The 19,408-nt window shown below is 39.3% G+C and overlaps 1 pseudogene; it reads right to left on the minus strand.

Annotated features, from left to right (window-relative positions):
• Positions 1–1,576: 1,576 nt before the first annotated feature.
• LOC121448964 lies at positions 1,577–16,256 on the minus strand (annotated as a pseudogene).
• Between the last annotated feature and the right edge of the window lie 3,152 nt (positions 16,257–19,408).

Here is a 19,408-nt window from a genome sequence, read left to right on the forward strand (position 1 = left end):
TTCGCATAGCTCATACATACATTTTCAGAAGGCCTGAAGCAATAAGAAAAAGAGTTACACCTCATGGTCATAACATGTTCCTTGGGTAAGCAATTGGGAGCAGAGCCATTTAGCATGGCAATGCATAGGCAGAGACATGGTGCTCAGCATTTTCACAGGCAATGGCATTGAAAAGGTCTCAACCCTAAAAATATACTCTCTTATCCTATTTGTAACCCCAGACCAGTATCACTGGATGCAAGGCATAACCATCCTTTGTAGCCCTGACTAATTATAAAACTTTACCCACAGTTGCTGAATATAAAACTATTTTTCTTTGGTCTTGGTTAGGACCTAGGCAATAAAAAAGTTAGCTAGCTGAACCTTGAGTTTTATATCATAAATTGAGCTTAGAAGTTGTGTAGAGTGTTAATTGTTAAGGAATTTAGCAGGAAGTGGACACAGGCATAGTTAGAGAAATTGGCATATTATTTTAGGTTGCTTTGTGTTAATAACCTTGATTAGACATCTGAAACTCTGTCCTTCTGTTTGACTTTTAATCTATATACAGAAACAGACTAGTTTGAAATTTTAAATGAGCTGAGGTTTTAAATAAGTTAATTGTATGTAACTTGTCTTGAAGCTGAAAATATAACATTGTCAGCCTGAGCTAATGACAAAAAACAGAGCCTAAGTTTTGTACTGTCTTTGTGGAACATATCGGAGTATATTTCTGTTCATCAAAATTATACAGCTTAATGAGAAGTCATCTTTCTGATCATCTATGGATATATGTGCCCATAAAATTGAGGTGTAAACATGAGATTGCATATACATATCATATAAGATTACATATTACAGTGCAGGCATTGGGAAGATATCATAACTGTTTCTGTACACATGAAAATGCAGACAAGAACAACAGTTGTCAGAGTTGGTGGTCCCAAAAGCCTTAACTGAATGAGGTTTTCCTCCATCAGAGAATTATTCATCTGGTGGGTTGATGTCTGAATTATCCATTGCTATCTGCTGTATTTGTGTCATGACCCACAATAACTCAGGACACCTTTCATTCCCAACTTGCTTTTTAGTCATAATATTTCACCACAGCAATAGAAATCTAAATGAAGACAATGTCACTTGTTCCTTACAGAGAGTTTTGGTGTAGTCACATCTGATCTTTCTTTAACTTACTTTGTTTCCAGATAGTTCTAAGTGTGATTTGCTGTGCACATGGGACTGAGTTAATTATCACAAGAATAGTTTTTACCAGATTGTGCTGTTGTTCTTAAATAAGCTCACACAAACATGAGAGAGAGAGAGAGAGAGAGAGAGAGAGAGAGAGAGAGAGAGAGGCGTGTTCTGAATGCTAGGGTTTTTTTGGGTTTTTGGTTTTGGTTTTTTTAGAAATTTAGGAAAGAGCAAGGAACTTTCAAAGAATAAAGGAGAGTGTTCTGTTCAGAATAATGAGAAAAGATGAAAGGTCAAGCTCATGTTTCATCCCCTCATCACGGGCAGATGGAGGACAAGGTAAACTTGTGATTTCTGCAAGAATTAGATTGCATTCAGGCCACACAGGAAGGCATTGTTATTATTCTCATGGCACAGGAGACAGAGCGTCCACTGGCTCAGTTGTGTTCTTCTGATTTCTACTCCCACTGTCTAGTGGAGCATTTACCAGATGAAGGTCTGGAGCAGAGACTATGCAACCTGAAAAAGGGGGAAATGTTTGGCTCCTTGAACAGGAGAGTCATATATTTATTCTTGCTTATCAGGATGGGTGATGAAAAATTGGAGATTCAATATTTAATGACTATTACTGTGAATTTATAATAGAGTTGAAGTCAATAAGAGGAAAATAAAGGGAAAGAGTGACACACCTAATTTACAGTTCTGTTGTGTTAAGACACTGACAAAAACAATCTTTGGAGAGAAAACAGCTTATTTCAGCTTATATGCTACAATGTATCATCAAGGAAGACAAGTTAAGACAAGTTGGATGTGAATCAGAGGCCAGAAAAGAATACTATTTGCAAATTGATATTAAAGGTCTGCTTAGCTACCTCTCTTATATAACCCAGGGCCACATGCCTAAGGATGCATTGCCCACTTTGGGACGAGTCAGCCTACATCAATCAGTAATTACCAAATTGCCACACAGACCAATTGTATGGTGGTTCTTTCTCAGTTGTGACTTCCTTTTCCTAGATATGTCTAAATCAAAACTAAGTTTAACTGTGCTTGAAAAGCAATATGAATACAATTTTAATATGGACTGCATGCTGAAGAATAGTTGAGAATATCAACTGAGAGTAGAGTAATTTTGCTACAAACCATCATGGAGAAAAGGTAGATGCAGCCTGATGAGTGAATTCAGATCAGTCAAGGCAGATAGGACTGAAGATGGCGACTACTTTTATAATTTCTTCAAGAGGGACTTGTACTCATGAGAATGCCAAGCAGAACTGCCCATCTTAGAGTCCTGAAGTGTAAGTAATATCTTTTTATGCTGGACACTAGACAATAGACTTTTTCTGTAAATGTTCTTATTCTGCTCATGTACCCCAATCAGCAATATTCCTTTCCAGGGTCTCATCCATCATGGCTGTTAAATAGAAGCATGTATGACTTTGGAATCAGTTCATCCTCATAAACTCTCTTGCACCTCTCTACATAAATGACATTTCTACATCTATGACAGAATAAAGCAAGTTAAAATTTCAAAGACATAGATTTTGATATCTCATTATATTCAACAGTGTTAGGAAAGATTATTGTGTCCTCAGAGTGAAGACTGGAGAAATATAAGAAGCCTGGGAAATGGCCCAGATGCTCAATTACAGCTTATACAGCATACAATGTCTTCATCGCACACAGTTCTTCTGGAATGTGATTGTTGTTAGGTCATGCCAGAAGCTACTGCTGTCACTCTTCATGCGAGTGACAGAGTCAACAGTCCAGAGTGACAGTTCCTAACTATTCCTAGAGCAGTTGCTACTAACAATACATCAGAACACAGGATCTACAACTGAAATACATACCACAGGGAGCATGGAAGTGAGCTTCTAGTGCCAACAGCTTCTCCAGAGGAAAAGCGAGTATGTTTGTGCTGCCCAGAAGAGAGATGTGAGCTATGCCTAGAGGAGTCCCTCAGATGAAGGACTTTAAGCTCTGAAGGTAACTTTCTCTTTTGGAAAGACCAGTTGAAGTTGGAATAGCATTCAATTCAATAGATTCTACATGTTGGGTGAGGGTAGACCTCTTGTCATGAAATTTACACAGAACTGTGCATCCAGCCAGCCTCCTGACATCTAAGTGGGCCAAGAATCCAAACTTCCTAGTGTAGGCATCTCAATATTTATAAAAACCTACCTAGTAGGAGTGAAACAGAATGGAAGAAGATCTTTGGAACTCAAATATTCTGACAAGGGAATTATACCCAGATTTTGTGAAAGCCCATAAAACAAAAGGTAAAACTAAGGAGTGAATGAGGGAAGAAGAGGGAGCTAGAAGAAAATGGGAAAGAAATAATAGTTTGTAGGCAGAGACTGCTCTTTTGTTTCCTGGCTGCCCAGACCCAAAATAATCACACAGAAACTATATTAATTACAATAAATAACTTAAGTGTATTCCTATCTAGCTCTTACATCATAAATTAATCCATTTCTATCATTTTATATTTTACCACAAGGCTCATGGTTTACTGGTAAGGTTTCTGGTATTTGTGTCCTTTTGTTGCTACATGGCGTCTCTCTGATTCCACTTTCTTTCTCCTAGCATTCTTTCTTCCATAGGCCAAAAGAGATTTATTCATTAACCAATAAAAGTAACACATATACAAAAGAACTTCCCACACCAAGAGTTTGGTAAAGGGGGAATAACATCATCTAATACTGAGAGGTGATGAAAAAGTTTTGAGACCCAAGGAGAGATGAAAAGGTTACCTGGACTTTACTGCTCAGCAAGACATTCAGCTTTGCATATGCTGTGCTGTCTTGTAGTCACTGTGACTCTTTCTGGAGTTTGGTCTCAAACTGAGAGATATAAAATATCCAAGTCTTCATTCATCCCTGCAGCAACATCAAATGCTTATTTCCCAATCTCCATCCATTATGCACAAGAATGCTGACAGATAAGACCATGAGGTTCATGGCTCTACAACTTCTTAACACATGTCTTCTAGTATTACAGCCCACACAGACACACAGAACTGCTGTTTTCACCTGAACGAAAGAATTCTCCAAATTCACATACACACGCACACACACACACACACACACACACACACACACACACACACACGAGGAGAGAAATAAAGACTCGTGATCTGAATGCTGATTTTATTTTAGTAGTTTAGGGAAGAGCAAGGGAGTTTTGCAAAGAACAAAGGATACCATTCTGTTCAGAGTAGTGAGAAGAGCTGAATGGTCAAGCTCATGCCATGTCCCCTCATCACGGGTGGATTGAGGACAAGGTTCACTTGGGATATGTGCAGGGATTAGATTGCATTCAGGCCACACAGGAAGGCATCTTTATTATTCTCTTGTCACAGAAGGCAGAGAATCCACTGGCTCAGTTTTTCTTCTGATTTCCACTCCCACTGTCTAGCGGAGCATTTACCAGATGAAGGTCTGGAGCAGAGACCATGCAACCTGAAAGACACAGCACAACAAAATGAGTGGAAACCTTTATAAAAATAACCTTTCCTAGAAGTGAAGTGTGGACAAGATGTACTGGAGAGGAGAGGGGTGATTATCTTGTCTTGCTTACATTCGATCAGAAGATTTCTCTATCATCAGAAGTTGAAAAGAGATGTCATATTGACCCGTGTTCTCATGTGATTGCCTGTCTTTGTATCTTTCTTCAATGACACCCTTTCAATTTAATATGTCTTGCTTTATCAATCATATATGACACTGTGTGCTGATGGAAGCTACGTATATAAAAGCTTCTTATCCAAAAGATCTTTTTACAAACAAAAATTAAAAGGTCATTCCGGTAAAAGAGCTAAAAGTACTCTTAATTCATTTCTGTCCTGTTTCTCCATGGAGACAGAGTGAGGCAGTGAAGATGGCCTTCAGAAGGAAGCAGATACCTACAGTGAGAGTCAGTACAGTTTCTATATGTTCCTATACATCATGAAATTTGGGAATCTTTGCACATCCCTTTGAATGCTAAGGTGATCCTGTTTCCCTTGAAGAGTCCAAGACAGTAGCAAGGAACTTTGGGTACTGGACAGCATCAGGATATTTATCCCACTGGAGATGAGCAATGGGATGAAATGGGAAGATCCACTCCATGCAAGGGTGACACACATGTCAAGAGTGCCTTTCGCTCAGTGAAGGGACATGCTTGTACTATTGCAAAACCCTGCTGTCACTTACTTGCACTGGTCACCTTGAGGGCTTCCTTCACTGTAGATGTCAGAGGGAACTTGCCCTGGTTACAGAAAGAGCCACTGAAGTCATCCATGCCAAGGGCCCAGATCATGGCACCTCCAAAATTGTTCTCCTGAAGCCACTGGGCCTGGTTCAGGAGAGCGGGTAAGAGTCATTTGGATTCTTAATTTTGAGGCTTCTGTACTTCCAAGGGAATGAACATACCTGGATGAGAAAGCTCCTAACATTGTCATAGCCAACCCATTCATTCCCTTGGTAGGCATAGGGCACTTCCTGAGAGCCTTCCCAGCTCTGAGTGGCTTCTTTTGTGAGGAAGGTACAAACCTTAAAAAAGACAAGAGGTCAAATTCTTAAGATATTATGCTATGAAAGAAAAATATATTTTGTTTGGTATTCTTTGTGCCTCATTTTAAAATGAGTGTTATTTGTAATTAAAGACATTGAGTTACAGTATTCTCTGTGAAGGAAAATTCTCTACAGCTAAACTATATTAAAGGTGAATTTTATTTTTTTATTCTGTCTTTTGTTTACATTTTGTCTTTTCCCCATTTTTTGTTTTAGGTACAGTCTATGTCTGTAGCACACAGTCAATTTACACTATCGCCTCTCCTGCATTTTGGCCTGAAATATGTTTACAGGTGTGAGGCATCACAGTTATCAACACAACTTTTCCCCAAACCTTGGTAAATGAACCCAGTCATTTTCACCAAGAAAAGAGCTGGATCACAGAGGAACACCCAGCTAGTGCTATCTTCAGATGCTCATCTAAGGTTGAGATTTACGCACTGGATTTAGAGAATCTACATAGTAAGATACATTCTTCAATATAACTTTCCTCTGTGCTAATGCAGATACACATCAGTATGTGGTCTGTTACATGAAGAAATAGTATTTAATGTTAAGCATAGTATATTTGTATGATTGAAGAAGTATAAATTAAAACATTTTATAAATTTGGAAGGACATTTATTAGATCTAGTAAGAACTGGACAGAATGAATGTTCAGATTCAGCTGATTCCAATCTTCCACCCCCTGACACCTGGCTACAGCCCAGTTCTCAGCCTGAAATTGAAACAGCACAGGATGGCCAACCTACAGACCTCATAGTAGGGACCTTCAGGGCCAGGGCTTGCGGTTGGGGCACCAATTCCATTCTTAGATAGGTCAGTCAGGGAGAAGGTTTGTGCATATGTTGCGAATCCAGCAATAAGCTTCTCAGCTGCAGCTCCATTTTTCACCCAGTACTTCATGATGTAATCCTGAAACACAGCAGGCAATTAAAAGTCCCATAAGGGTCACGGAGACTACAATTGGTGAACCTAAAGAAACTAAATAAGAAGGTGAACCCAAGGAAAAACATATAGCTATCCTCTTGGCTATGGGAATTAGACAAAATTGCCGGGGAGAAAATTGGGATCTTGGGGGTGGGGTGGGATGCGGGTAAGGGGTGATGGGGGAGAGAAAAGTTAGAAGGGAAGGAGGGGGGAACTTGGGGAAACAGGAGGATTGGGATAAAGGAAGGTTGGACAGGGGAGCACGGAACCACAATTCTTAGTTAAGGGAGTCACTTTAGGGCTGGCAAGAGACTTGACCCTAGAGTGGCTCCCAGGAGCCCATGGTGAAGTCCCCAGTGAGTCCCTTGGACAGCTGAGGATAGGGAACCTGAAATGACCCTATCCTATAGCAATACTGACGAATATCTTGCATACCACCATAGAACCTTCATCTGGTGATGGATGGAGATAGAGACAGAGACCCACACTGGAGCACTGGACTGAGCTCCCAAGGTCCCAATGAGGAGCAGAAGGAGGGAGAACATGAGCAAAGAAGTCGGGACCAAGAGGGGTGCACCCACCCACTGAGACAAGGGGGCTGATCTACTGGGAGCTCACCAAGGCCAGCTGGACTGTGACTGAAAAAGCATGGGATAAAACCGGACTCTCTGAACATGGCAAACAATGAGGGCTGATGAGAAGCCAAGGACAATGGCACGGGGTTTTGATCCTACTTAATGTTCTGGCTTTGTGGGAGCCTAGCCAGTTTGGTTGTTCACCTTCCTAGACATGGACGGAGTGGGGCGGACCTTGGACTTTCCACAGGGCAGGGAACCCTGACTGCTCTATGGACTGGAGAGGGAGGGGGAGAGGAGTTTGGGGGAGGGGGAGAAGGGTGGGAGGAGGGGGAGGGAAATGGGAGGCTGGGAGGAGGCGGATACTTTTTTTTCCTTTTCTCAATAAAAAAAAAAAAACAAGTATCTCTCATTACAACCTATAAATCTAGCTTCAGGTCGTCCACACTCTCTTCTGGTCTCTTTAGGCACCTGCACTCACGTACACATATCCCACTATACATGCTTAAAAATAAATATTTAAAATTAAAAAAAAAGTCCCAAACAGCTGCTGAAGACTTGTGGCTGTATATGTTAACTTCCCAATAGCACAGATTCTGTTATTAAGATAGATTTTAGAGGTTTTTCAAAAGCATATATCTAAATTTATTGTTAATGATAACAATAAAAACCAGTAGTTTGAGAAGCTGTGTGTGCTTCTAGCTATTTCTTGTATTAATTTACTCATCATTTAGATTGTCTCTAGTGCAGTCTGCATTGCATCTTTTTAGGGACTTACCATATTCAGGAAGGCATTGTTGTCAATGTCAGTTGGTGATTTGTACAGAGGACTCTTTTCTCTGGTGTATCCCTCCTTATAGTCATGAAGATTGTAGGTCATGACCAGGATGTAGTTCAAGAACCTTGAGGGAAAAAAACTCATAAATCATTTCTGACAGACACTTGCCACACTCATTCAGGAAAAAGACACAATATTCAAAACCTGTACACAAAGCACTGGAGCAACAAGACCCCTAAGTGTCCTCTGACTTAATTCCAAGGGGTGAAGAAAGAGTAAGAGGAATCACTTACTGGGATAGCTGGGGTATCTCATAGGCAGACTCAATGGTGGAAATGATACCAGCTACTGTAGCAGCAATCATCAGCCTTGGTGTCTTGCTTTGCAGGGATTCTTGCTGAAAGGCTTAATACATTTCCTATAGAACATTTATGTATACTTCACATTCATTTTGCCTATTCAAATATATTATATATGTATGTATAATTGTATAATAATTAATTAAATGATTTAAATATTTTGTTTCACCTTACCATGATACCATATAGATAAACTCATGACAGATAATATTCAGCAATTTAAAAGATTTCTAATAAACATGGATATTGGAAAATTTTGCTATGCCTCATCTCAGTTTATTATTCAGTAATCCAAAATCTAGTTCCCAGGTTTCTTGTTAGATTATCCACAACCATCACTACACTGAGAGCTTTGCAGGCTTTCCACACAGCAAGGTTTTCATGGTGAAGAAAATTATTTGCATTTTTCCAGTATCTGGACTATGCCACAAGACCAAGATTTTATGGAATAAAATGTAGACTGAAAGTAATACAAAGAGGAAGTTGGTAAAGACTGAGTTACAAATACAATTCAGTTCCAGAGGAAATCAACATGTATTAAGGTCAGCTCTAATAAAGAAATATTTTGGTATGCAAATCTTTTTCTAACAAAATGTCTACAGACACTGCCATGTAGATCAGTGGTTGTTTTGGGTGAGACATTTACTGGACAGATATACCAAATAAAACTAGACATACTGGAAAATATTAAACCCAAATATTGTATTATATGTGCACTGATTTTTATTGTTCCAAGGTAAAATCTAGTGCCAGGGACTAGGAATCATAATTATGCCTGGAGGCATATTTCCTTTGAAAATAGAGTAGTATATCTGATGAAGAGAGGTAATAAAGCAAAGTAAAGTAGAGTTGACTTATTGTCTTATGCTGAGACTCTTCAGAGTGGTTGAGGATCTGGTATTGGTGGTATGAAAAAGAATATGTCCCTGGAAACAGATCCCAGTGGCATAACAATCTGAGGGGGGAAAAGGAAGAATAAGAAAGTAAGTCTAGAGAGTAAAGTTTCTGATTTGCAAGTGGATAGATGTCCAAATCGTCTGTAATCTTGGACTTCACACTATTTACTCATTTTGCTTCCTACTCTCCTACTGGTTATATCAGTAGGTAGATGTTAACATCAATAAAGTGGATTATCTAGGGTTCTTCATGAACTCTTAGTTACTATCCAAACAAGACATTTTGGGCTCCTGGATTTATGGATATTCGTCAATTCTTGTTCAAATCTCTTTGTCTGTGTTTACCATCTTACCAAATATTGTAAGGGTCAAATGGTCAAACCAGAAACATGGGGTTCTCTGTTTCTTCACAAAATGTTCCCCAAGTCCGATAGACACTGACTATTATATATTTGTGACCTAACATTCTACCTCAGTTTCCAACCTTTGCACTTTTTTCTGTCCTTCGGGGTTAATGTCCAAATACTCACCCTAATGTACACATGTTGGAACACATCTTCACTCTCTATAATCTTTCAAACAATTCCACAGTATGGAAAATGAATTCCAAACACTTGGACACACACAAAGTGCCCCATGATCAGATGCTAGCCATTTTTGCAAACTTACCTTCTACCCCAGTCTTTGCTCATGTAGATCCCTATATGTCATCCTCTCCTGATCTAAGTGGATAGTCCCTGAATTTGTCAAGACTGAAATAAGGCACCAACATGGGAAGTTCTTTCTCTTCCTGTCATATCACAGAATTAGGTAAATACCAGATGCTGAAATTTTGCTCTATAGGAATCTTTATCACATCAGTTATTTCAATACGCTTGGAATTGTGGCTATAGTTTCAAGATTCCACCTCAGATATACATTCTCCATATCTAACTATACTCAGTCATCTCAGTTTTGACATAATTCCAATATTTTCCATATGCCTTGCTCATTGACAACAAACAGTCTCATAAAATTGTTTCATGCATTGAAATCTGCTCTAAGATTGCACTGATAGTTATAACATTCAGTATCTTGGGGCTCTTGGATGAGTCAGTTTTACACTTTTTCTACTCTAGGTAGTTGTATGTGAAATAAAGACTCATACTTAGGGTTCCTATTTGACAGGAAATGTGGAGATGAATCTTGATTGTTGAAAAGCACGCAGAGTAATGCCTAACATATAGCTTTCTGCAGTAAGGTATAGTTAGTTATACCTAAGGATCTTGGTAATCTTAATATTCTCAATTCCAAACTCTTGCTAGAATTTTCTCTGCAACCCTCCTTAGAAAAACAGATTTTGGAACTGGGTGGTGGTGGTGCATGCCTTTAATCCCAGTACTCCAGAGACAGAGGCAAATGGATCTCTGTGAGTTCAAAGTCAACCTGGTCTACAAGAGCTAGTTCCAGGACAGGCACCAAAGCTACAGAAAAACCTTGTCTCAAAAAAAAAGAAACAAAGAAGTATAGATATTGTATCTTCTAGGCTCAACCCACTTTTACCTTCTACTCACCTGTACCAGGACAGTAAAGAGATGCTTGTCCTTAGCAGGGCTCCCAGAAGACCCAGGATATCGCCAGTCTAGGTTCAGCCCATCAAATCCATACTGGTGCAGGAAGACCATAACTGAATTGATGAAAATCTTGCGGAACTCAGGAGTGGACACCTGAGAAACTGAGGCACACATACAAAAAAGCGTAAGACCATAATATAGGCACATTGGAATTAAACCCATTAATAACTCAATTTCTGCCTCTAAACACCTCCTGTGGCCTTTCTGGTTTTCACCCTGCCTCCTTCCACAATTGTGCCTCTTCTCAGACATAGTACCTTAGCACAGTTTCCTTGTCTGTACTCTAATAATTTCCAAATTGCCTGTGGTATTTTCACCAAGCAGATATCTGAGCTAACCAGGTTTTCATCAAATGCCTTCCAAATACAGGGACACTAAAGAAGTCTTCTTATTCATAAGCTTCCCTTTCTTACCTCTTCTCCAGAAGACAAAAAGAACAGAACAGAACAGAACAGAACAGAAAAGAAAAGAAAAGAAAAGAAAGACAATGGTCACATCTCTGTTCATGACAGTTTTAAGAACAGGCTGATTGGAAGGCACTAACTCACAGGTCAGAGGATGCTATCCATTTGCATAATTCCAAACTTAAATACATGAAAGCCAGAGTAGCCTTTCCAATATCTTCCACTTACTATTTAGTCTCTAGTGAAAGATTTAATTGAGTTTCAAATCTTATGAAATGACATCCTTAATACCCATGCTAATATAATGAAGTAATAGAACACATATAGAACTGAGCTGGCTTGCTTTCAAAGTAATTGGGCCAGAGACTCTGAACTTATCACTTACGGAGCAGTTCCAGTATCGCTGCCTCCAACAGCCAAGAGAGTTATCAGTTCATTGCTCCTTTAAGGTAAAGGTTAAAGATGAGAAATTGCATAGTCTGTGGATTTCTCTTTTTAAAATAGTATTATTATCTATAATATGGCTCCTGCAATTCAGTGCTATCTAACCTAACCCAACATATTATAGATCAATTGTATTATATGACTGAAATATGAGTATGTGTGTATGTGTCTGAAATATGATCCAAACTCCTTGATATGTAATTCAGTTTTCAATCGTATTTTCTGGAAATAGTAAATAACAAGTATTTATCTTCTTATAACAGAAAAGTAAAATCGACCCCTATTTTACTCTTCCACAGCTAATTTTGTTAATTTTCAAATACTGTACACCACAGTAATGTGAAATTTTATCTAATTCCTTGTTATCTCACTCTTGGCTCCTGAACCAGAAGGGCAAGTATCATATGCTGCTGGACTGCTTGAAATAATGTCTTATCCACATGCGTAACAAGGAAGTTGCACTTCCGTGTCACACCATATGCAAAAACAACATAAAACAGAAAGAAAGGCATAGATAAAAGATTTGACTTCATCAAATAATTGCAAGAAAGCAATGGAAAGTTCTGTAGTAGTGACTGTGATTTTCACAATATGAAATCAAAACAAAGGCAACAAATCAAAACTGAACAGTGCAATTGAATCTGCACGGCAAGGGAGAAAATTGGAAGCAACATAATAAATGCTGAAGTTTGGAATGGAAGAAAAGATTTGTAAACTATACATATAATAAAAATCAATATAAAATGATGTGAGGAATATTCAGTATTCAATTTAGAATAGGAAAGGCAGTCCCCTTGCATCTACCATCTGTAAACTCTTATCCTTTTCAGTTTTCTGGAGCTACAGTTCCCATTCAAAGATCAGGACAGACACAGTCAGGCAGACCTTCAACACCAAAAACCTATAAACTTCCCTTTCTCCTACAGCTCACTTGAACTGCCTTTCCAGAGACAGGCAAGACTGAGTAAGTCTACCCCTACAAATTCCATTTCTGTAAGCCACTCCTTAACTCTGGAGAATCCTGAAGATTACCCACCACTAGTGACCCAGCCCATCCCAGAACAGAAAACACTTCATGTCCACTCCCATGGCTTTTCCCCATAACTGCCTGTGTGTTTCAACATGTTGAAAAGTATTGACTGAATGCAACGATGAAAACATAGCAAATAAGACCAATAATAGACAAATATGGTTGCAAGAAAGAGCCTTCTGCACACACAAAAAAAAACTACTGGTGCAATGGAAGGGCATCCTGCAGAATGAGAGAAAGCATTCGCTAGCCATCCATCTATTAGGCGATTAGTGACTATAAAGGACGAGGGGAAAAAACCTGAATTTGAAGAAAATCAAACAAGTTAATTAATCCGTGAATATGGAAGTAAGTGGGGAATATTCAAAAAAGGTTTACAAAGGGCCAGGAAACACTTAAAGAAATGATCGTCATCCTTAGCCATCAGGAAATGTAGATTAAAAAGTGCTCTATGCTAGAGCAGTAGTGGTGCAAAGCTGGTGGAGTAAGCAACCCATATCTGATTTTGTTTAGGCCCATTCCATTAGATGAAATTTAGCCCCAGCACTGCTGAGGTGGCCAAGAACCTGAGACCAGAAAGGTATGAAAAGTAAGGTCAAATCAAACACCACTGTTCTGCTAAAGGAATAAAGCCACAAAACAACTAAAAACATTCTCTTATTTTTTTTTTTGGTTTTTCAAGACAGGGTTTCTCTGTGGCTTTGGAGTCTGTCCTGGAACTAGCTCTGTAGACCAGGCTGGCCTCGAACTCACAGAGATCCGCCTGCCTCTGCCTCCCGAGTACTGAGATTAAAGGTGTGCACCACCACCGCCCGGCTTATTTATTTGTTTGTTTGTTTGGTTGGTTGGTTGGTTGGTTGGTTGGTTGATTTGAGACAGGGTTTTGCTGTAGCTTTGGAGCCTGTCCTGGAACTAGCTTTTGTAGACCAGGCTGGCCTCGAACTCACAGAGATCCGCCTGCCTCTGCCTCCCGAGTGCTGGATTAAAGGTGTGTGCCACCACCACTTGGCCTCCTAAAACATTTTGATATACTCATCGAGCAGTGCCTTGTTCAGTCATCATCAGAGAAGCTTCCTCCTACAGTAGATGGGATCAAAAACAGAGACCCACAGCTCGACAGTGTGCAAAGGGTGAGAGACTTGGAATATGCAGTTCTGTGTGGGACTTTTTCATCACATCCCTCCCCTCCACACCCCCAGAGACATTCAAGGACATAGACAATATGCAAAGGTTAGTTATGTGTAGTAAATATACAGTCGCAATCAATTAAAATATAAAGACAAAGGCATTGACTAAATCCACACATCAAAAATTGCTTCTGATGCACATTTAAGAAGAATTGATTGGTGACAACTATTGACACTGTAGACCCCAAACAGATCATTCTTCCCTTCTCTGACCTTTTTTTCAGGGTACGTAAAGGTTGATAGTCAGTCAAGTCACTGTTTCTTCCTTGGGTGATCCTGTTGTTCTTAATCTTTGCAAAGGCATAGATGAGGTGAGAACACAAGCAATATTGTGTCAATATTGCCAACACTGAAACTGCCCAGTCCTGGCCTGTCCTGGGCCACATTGTTGTAGTAGCACATCAGCTGGTAGGAAGAACCTGTGGGATGTGTAGAGTAAGAAGTACAGTATGCGGCAGGTGACAGTGGGGTCTGCTGACTTTTGTTCCTTCCTCTTTCCCCTACTGTATTTCAGGTACCTTTTATCTCCGAGAACCGGGTTGTGTGAAGACTCTTGAGCATGAGTCCAGGGTTTCTAACTCATGCACCAGGCACTCACTGAATTTTGTTATTTAGAGTTGGTAGAGGTCCATGTTCAAAGCTTGCATGAGCATAGGAACTCATAAGAATTCATGCTCACCATTCCTGAGAAGCTCTACAGTTACCAGTTCCTTAACACTCAGAGGGAAACACTGCTGAGGACATCACAGATGGCTGAACTAAGAGTCATTCCTTGATGATAACCCATCTCTTTCCCTGGTTGGTTTATCTCCTCACACTGTTTTACAGGTGCACTAATATGATGGTATAATTTTAAAAGCATACAAAATAAGCAGACATGTGCTGTAAAAATAAATTAGATGATCTGAGGCCTAGGGGAGTAAAAAGCTTTGTCAACAAAATGAGGTGACATCACTAACTTACCCAGCTGGGCATTCAGCAGAAGTGCCAGACCTAGAGAGAGAGAACAAATGTTTACTCAGAGGCAGCAGTTGGTATCCTTAGGAGCTCTGAGAAATCTGGGCAATCCTACCAGAAGTAGATTGATATTATACAGATGAAACTTCACATATGTACAAGGGTGGCCTTTTCAATTAACATACATTTATTTCCCTCTACTCTTTATGAATTCACAAAACACGCAAATACATCCCTGTTCCTTCTTCTGTGTCATAATTGAGGATTATTTTCAGAAATCAACTGTCTATACTAGCAACATGCACTAAAATTTCTTTTTTTTTTTGCACTAAAATTTCTACAAATTGGTTCTCCTCTGTTACTCAGTATTCAGAAATACCTGGTCTTCCAGAGCCAAACTGATCCCAGACTTCCAACACCTGAGGTATACTCAAACATAAAACAATACAACCTGGAATTATTTTTGGTAATCATCTCTGATGATTCTTTCCCACAGGTAAGATTATATGAAGAGCCATATACCTATTGTGGGCTTCAGAAAACAATCCTTGGATTTTCGTTAATGTATTTTATCTTTTGTTTTGACTTTGGGTTTTAAACTGGCAATCTCACTATTAGCCCAGACTTTCTTTCAACATTGAACTTCCTAACTGTGCTTCTTGACAGATAAGATGGCAGGCATCCATCATAACCATGCTAAAAGACCACTTGTACTCTATATCACTTACAAGTTGAGCTTAGGATAATTTGAATATATTCAGCATTTTAACAAATTTTGTAAACAAATTTAGAGCAACAGGTAGATTTTCAATGACATGGCACAAACAACTACTAACACAATCTCTTTGAAGGGCTCCATTCCATAATATTGGAATTTTTACATCGTCAATGCTGCAGAATATTTAAGGACAAATGAGAAAAACGCTTTGCAATGTAAGGGGCAAAGAACACATGGCTAGCTCTAGCTCCTCCCACCCATTTTCATCTCTGTAGAACTCTAGTTTCAAGACACTAACATATTCACAAGCACCACTCCAAAGTCAGTCAAGAGGTAAACCAAGAGGAGCAGAGAGAATGATTAGCTACACCCAGGAGGAAAGAGCACACACATTGCAGATGAGTGAGACTTTCTGCTAGGCTGTGACATTAACATCAAAGTAGCAGAAGTGTCACAATAGCCCATGGTGGAAGAGCATGAGAAATCTTGGTTAAATAAAAAGAGAAAAGTTAATTCATTAAAGCATAACAGAACTGAGATATGCTCTTTTGTTGTCAGATCATGTGGCAAAATAAAACCAGGCAAGCCTGAGGCTGTGTATCTGATTGCTAACTCACCTGTGACAAGAATGAGTCAGGCCATGATGCCTTCAGGACTGCTCCCAGCAGAGCCTCTGCAGCTTTTTTATACATTTGGGAGCCGGGTTATCACTGATTTTCCAGATAGAAAGTAAAAACAATGGGTTTTTGTGTGTCTAATCAGTAAATCCAGAGGACTACATATAATCTGTCTCAGCTCCTTCAGTATCTAACCACCATCACAACCTTTCCTGCCCTTTATTGGAAAACAATGCCATATCTCCTTGTATTATAGTGGGTAAAATAGCCCTAGAAAACACGCATTCATTCAGCAACTTCAGGACAGGGGTCTTCCACATAACACCTGCTCAAATATCACATTAAAGTTTTGTTGTGCCAGTATTTCATATCTGGCATCAAATCTCGTTATTTTTTAATAATTAATTTTTTATTTAGTTTACATCTGACTAAAGTTTTCCCTCTCTCCTCTCCTCCTGTTTCTTTCCCCACCTCCCCTTTGCACCCTCATCCACCCCTCCTCTGTTTCTGTATAGAAAGGGGCAAACCTCCCTTGGATGTTAACAAAGTATGGTATAATCAAGTTGAAGTAGAACTAAGCTCCTTCCTTTGTATTAAGGCTGGGTGATGCAACCCAGTAAGAGGAATAAGTTTCCAAAGGCAAGTTCAAGCATTAGGGACAGGCCCTAATCCCACTGTTAGGAGTCTCACAAGTAGATCAATCTATACAACAGTCACACAAATGTAGAGGGCCTAGGTTGGTCCCATTCAGTCCCCTAGATGTTGGTCCCGAATTAGTGAGCTTCTATGAGCCGCTTCCATACAATCCTTCCTCTATGTCATGTTTGTCTTTCTGGGTCTAGGTTACCTCATTTGGGATGATATTTTCTAGTTTCATCCATTTGCTTACAAATTCGATAATGTCATTGTATTTTAGAGCTGAGTAAATGTAACATATTCTCTTTATCCATTCTTTAGTTGAGGGGGATCTAGGTTTTTTTCCAGGTTCTTGCTATTACAAATAAAACTGATATGATCATATCTGAGCTAGTGACCCGTGGTAATGATTGAGCAGCCTTTGGGAATATTCCCAGGGTTTCCATAGCGAGGTCTTGAAGTAGATAGATTCCTAGTTTTATGAGAAACTGCCATATCAGCTTCCAAAGTGGCTGTACAAGTTACACTCCCATCATATCACATTATTGTTGAAAGGCAAACAAAACAATTCTGTGGAAGTTATTAGATATTTTTAACATTATTTTTCTTCCTGAAATGATTGCCAGGGAATTCTTAAGTGTCCTCTTGACAAAACAGCAGAGGAAACTCTGAGAATCATAAGAAGATGTTTTAAAACACACACTCCACCAGATTAGAAATTCACAAGAAATGAGTAATTTTGTTATAACTTTCTTTTTAAATTATTTTTATATCTTTTGTATCATGACTCCCAATCCCACCTCTATCCCTCCTACCCCTGAAATAAAACAAAATTAAGTTAAATACTTCCTTACCTCAAGAGGGAAGAACCAAGGCATAGTCACAACCTGAACAAAGCAAAACCAAATTCCAATTGTATAAATAATTAAATGTCCCATATCTGGAACACACATAGGAACATATTACATGAAGAGTGACAAACCCTGGGACAAATAGCTCTACATGGGATGTCTCCATCAAATCCCTCGTCACGGGCAGGGAAGAGCAGGTAGAAGGAATGTAAGAGCCAAGGGAGATATAGGACACCAGGAGACCATGGCCCTCTCAGTCAACTGAGCAAGACTCATGTGAACTCACAGAGACTGAAGCAGCAAGCACAGGCACTCCATAAATTTGTTGTTGGTTTTTTACATATATATTACAGAATTCTACCTAGTATTTTGATGGAATTCCAAGTATGTGAACCTGTGGGTCTTGGATCTTGAACCTTCTCTTAGACTCTTTAGGCTCTTAGGCTCTCTTAGGGTTCATTGGATCAATATACGTTATACAAAATTTTCTAAGGTCTACTAACAATAAAACAAAATAAAGAAATTATTTGATTAAACAATAAAAGAATTGAATAAAATAGAAAATTTACGTGTGAGGCATAAACATTCACTTGTAATGGAAATAAATTTGTTGAGGAGAAGACAGAACTCCAAAGAGCAAGCCCCTGGATGTTCTACTGGCACATTCTCAGCAGATACAACCAGGCCACAAGAGCTTAGCTCCTAAGTCACAGGCTCTGTGTGGAACCTGAGTGTCACTTACCTGCTTTTACTCCAGAATTATGCCATTAACTAATACAAGGAACTTGGGCCACAGGCTAAAAAGGATTTCCAAAGTAAACAGATACCTATATTCTCAAAAACCATAAAATTTGTACCCCTACCCCAACTCTAGCACTTTGGAGCCCTACAGAAGTCATCTTGGATTCAGGAGAAGAGGAAATATATACAAGAGAATGTTGGAATAGAGAGAAAGTAGTCTTCCCTAACTCTACTTACTTATAGAAACACATTCAGTGTCTCCATCCCATTTTGTGAGCCATTGGATATGAGAACTAATGCTTCTGGTTATTAGCAGTGAGTGGGACAAGATAACACCTTTTACTGCAGTTCTTCAGCTGAATTATTGAAGGTTATGGACAGTAAGAACACAGCAACTTGCACAGACTGCTAACTGGCTATCAGGCACTTATTTATTAAAGGATGTGATCCATATTGCAAAAATTTTAACTTAAAAGGGATACTGGTGTTTTGAATTATGCAACATAGCCGGAGAAGGGAGATGTATAAGGATGCAAAGAAGCCTTAAAGGAACGGGGAAACAGTGTCAAGGATAGAACACCAAGCAAGCTTTCAGAAGCATGCATTGACTGTTATATAAAAGCTATTTTTAGAGTTCAACAAGTTCCTCATACCAGAGCCCCTGATCTAATCTGTGTTTGCTGAAGGAACACATCACCTCTGCAATCTCAGCCGCTCTTGTACACTGTTTACAGTGTTCAATGGTGTGAGACTTCCTGGTTTGCCGAGAATATACTGTGACTAAGATCATGCAAAGGCTGTAAAGCTCCTCAGAAAAACAACTTACAAGAAACAATCACTGCTTATCACAATGATTTCTCCAAAGCCTGAGTACATCTAAAACAATTGCTTCATTTTGAGGTTTATACCAGGTGTGAGTCTAATAAAAACCCATCGAAGTGGGATAAAG

This window comes from Microtus oregoni, unplaced genomic scaffold (assembly GCF_018167655.1).
Source record: "Microtus oregoni isolate MIOR12 unplaced genomic scaffold, Mior012 000000F_ref0000247, whole genome shotgun sequence".
Lineage (NCBI taxonomy): Eukaryota > Metazoa > Chordata > Mammalia > Rodentia > Cricetidae > Microtus > Microtus oregoni.